Genomic DNA, 3,853 nt, shown 5'->3' with positions numbered 1-3,853 from the left:
AGGGCTGCTGGAAAAGAGATTTCTGCATGGCAGAGGGCCGGAGATCTAGAGTTGTGAATCCAGGATTAAAGAGATGTGGTGAGCTGCCACTCTTTGTTCAGGGGTAGACCCTGGGAAGGAGGCTGGGTTCAGAGTAGAAACTCCGTGCCCTGTGGACAAGGTGTTTAGACACCTTAAATAACCAGATAACAGTACTGATGGTGCCCATGGCTTCTTAGACACACTCCCAACTGTCCAGCCCCTTGCCTTGGGTGGAGTCCCCTCATGAGTTCCCCCAACTATCTGGCATGGCTTAAGGCAGGGGAGCTGTGATAGTTCATTATATGCCAACTTGATGGGTGTGCTAGGTCTCACACTGTTCTAGGTGTTTCTATGATAGAACCTGGATGATGTAAACATCTAAATAGATCAAATAAATCAAACAAATCAAACTGCCCTACTAATGTGGGTGGACACCATCGAATTAGTTGTTCGTAGAAATTGTGACCTTCATTGAAGTAATAGGAGAGTCCTACTGCCCGACGGCCTTCAGGCTTGGACATCCCAAGCCTTTTCTTGCCTTTGGACTTCATTGGAAATAGTAGTTCTTCTGGGCGAGCCTCCTGTCCTTGGGGTTGGAACCGCCCCTTTGGATCTCCTAGTCTTTAGTTTGTATTGGAAAGATGGTGTGAATCTGTTCAGTTACAGATATGGAGAAAATGAATCCGTTTTACTCCACAAAGTAGAAATCAAGAGGGGGGAGGGGGAAATCAGGAGGAGCGCTGGGAACAGAGAGCTGATAGCTACTTGGAAAGAAGCGGGTACGTGTGGAACTCAGTCTAGTGTGGACCGCAGACGGACTGCAGTGGGCACGACTTCTGCGGATAGCCTTCTTTCTCACAATCCAGCCTCACTGTTGTGGGCAGTTGTCTGGCTAAGCCCAGAGTGAACCTACGGATCCCGTCCAGGATGCTCGCGCTTTGCGGGAGGAGGATCAGATGCCGCCGCTAAGCGGCGCTCCAACCATGGGTATCAACTGCACAGTGCAAAATGTTCCCAAAGTCCTAAGGCAGCAGGCGGCAGAGCCTGTCAGCTCAGCCTGTTCCCAACCCTCCTACCCTACGCTGACTTCTTTTCCTGCCTAGGTGGAGGTGTGGTGTTGGGATTTAGATCGCGTGGAACCTTAGGGCAGGACATACCTTTTTACCCTGTCGGAAACCTGGCTGAGGGATGGGTCTTGTTGGATCCCTTAGAGCTAGCAAATACAGACAAAGTTCTCCGTGTGGGCAATACTCTCCCTGCAAGCCCACTTGACAGTGGCCTCCTCCACAGGAGGCTTACCTACGAGTAGACCCTCTGCACATCCGCAGATTTTCCTATCTGTCTTGGGAAAACACCCGGCGGGAGCCACAGATCCAGAGCCCCTGCCGATCGGCGATAGTTTCTCTCCAGACTAACTTTAGAGTCCACTGGCATACAAGAAAAGTAATTAAGGAATCCCTATATTCAGGCCAAAGCTGGCTGCACAAGTCCGTGTAATGTTGAATGTTGGACAGAGCTAGAAACTTCACAGATGAAAAAGGAAAAGGGGGAGGGGCGGGGCAACTAATGTCCCACTGGTATTGAAATGAGTATTATACTCAGGTACGGGAAATTATCCTAGCTAGGATTACTCTAGCAATCACCTATAATTCAATCAGAAGGAGCACTGGGAACAGAGAGCTGATAGCTACTTGGAAAGACGATTCTTTGAGTTGAGTCCAAAGAATCAACCAAATGGTAATTTTGAATGGCAATCAGCTTCGTTAAACAGTGAAGGGGTCCATTCTTCTACGTTCAAAACTATGAAGTTATGGAGTTTGTGGTGTAATATGGAGGGCAAAGAGCAGTGACCTGGAGGCACTTGCTCGTATGACCCTGACCGGACAGTTTACTCTCTTAAGTCCAAGACACTTCCTCCCATCAGAGAGCAAAGAGAGCATTTATATCAGGAATGAAGAGTCGTTGTCTGCTCATTGCATCCATAGAAACAGGAAATGCCCAGTCGACTCAGTGGCTCCTGAACTGAATCAATCACAGCTGAGTCAGCACTGCTGAGAACACGCCTCCTGGAAGTTCAGAGCAACACCTCTCAAAACCTAAATCTCTGCAGTGCTCCATCAGCAGCCAATGCTGTGCTTTAAATTTAAACAGGAAAGGCAGTGTTTGGGCTCTTTAGGGTTGCTATGACAAAACACCACAACTGTGTAGAATTATAAACAACATGCATTCTCTCAATTCTTGAGGCTGGGAGGTCCAGATGGAGGAAATGGCAGATACACTGACTGGTTTGAAGGGCTGGCTTGCTGGCTCATAGCCAGGACCATCTCAGGGTCTGTTCACTTGGTGAAAGGGGTAAATATCTTAATGGCTTCCCTTTTCTACAGTATTAACACCAGTCAGGAGGACTATCACCTCCCGACTCCCCTCACGGTTCAAAACTTAACACAAAAAATGTAGGTGTGTGTGTAAGCACAAATGTTTAGGATACACACAACAGATATTCTCATTAGAATAAGCAAAGTCTAAAGCTCAAATAATTTTTATTTTTGCTTGAGGATTTTAAGATTCTGTACATTTTTAAAGATTGGTAATTATAAAAAGCTTATTCTCAGATATAACAGAATAAAGCTAGAAACCAATGTAAAAAATTACCTGGATAAATTCTCCTGAATATCTATAAATATCTATAAGTATATTTCTTTATAACATACAATGAGGAAAAAACAGGCTAGAGATGAATTAAAGATTACTTTGAACAAGTTAGATGCTCAGATACAATCTATTGAAACACATAGGCTGCAGCCATCGCGGTGACTAGAATTTGTAGCAGTGTAGTGTGGTGTTAGCCTAGAAAGGAAGATGTGAATCCCACCAGCATGGGAGCCTCGAAAGGAGAGAAATTAAAATCTAAAACAAGACAAGTCCAAAACAAACACCAAACCAAGCAAAAACAAAACAAAACAAAACAACAACAAAGCCAAACACAAGTGAATAGAAAAAAATCGATGAACTTCATAAGTATTTAGCCTGCTAACAATGGAAAAAAGTCCGCCCAAATTGCCAATATCTGAGATAAAAGAGGGGTCATTGTTAATGATGCGTGGATGTTGCACAAATTACTAAGGAGCACTGTGAACACCATCACACCCAGAAAGTTGATAATTTGGATGAATGGACCACATACTTAAAGGATGTTATAAAAACCCATCCAAGACAAAAATGAAGAACATACTACTATCCCTGTTCCTGTCAAAGGGACTGAATGAAGATTCTGTACATTTAATAAAGATCTTATTTAGTTTCGAAAAAAGACCTCACATAGAGGCTGGGTACACTATCACTAAGTAGCTGAGCCTGACCCTGATTCTTCTGACTCTACCTCCCAAGCACGGGGCCAGTGAACCCAGCCATAAATAACTTAGAAATCAGTTGTTTTCAAGAGTAGAGAATGGGAGTGGGTGTGGTGGCTCACACCTCTTTAATCCCAGTACTCTGGAGGCAGAGGCAGATGGATCTCCATGAGTTCGAAGACAGCCTAATACACATAGTGAGTTCCAGGCCAGTGAGTACGACATCCTGAGACCTCATCTCAAAACAAAACAAGAGTTGAGAAAGAAGGAAAGTTCCTTAAAGGCAGATTTCCTTAATGTTTCTATTTGGAAATGTTGTCACTTGATACTGGAAACTAAAAACAGAAATCTTTTACTGTGTTTACATTGTGCAAACTGAGAAACTAAGTACAAGCTGTAAAATAAGAAAAAATTCCTGTTAACTGGAGTATTCATAATTTCTCCTTAACATTCATAAAACATTAACTATTTGTTAAAACCAT

This window comes from Mus pahari, chromosome 3, assembly GCF_900095145.1.
Source record: "Mus pahari chromosome 3, PAHARI_EIJ_v1.1, whole genome shotgun sequence".
NCBI classification, from domain to species: domain Eukaryota; kingdom Metazoa; phylum Chordata; class Mammalia; order Rodentia; family Muridae; genus Mus; species Mus pahari.
This window is presented reverse-complemented; position numbering follows the sequence as displayed.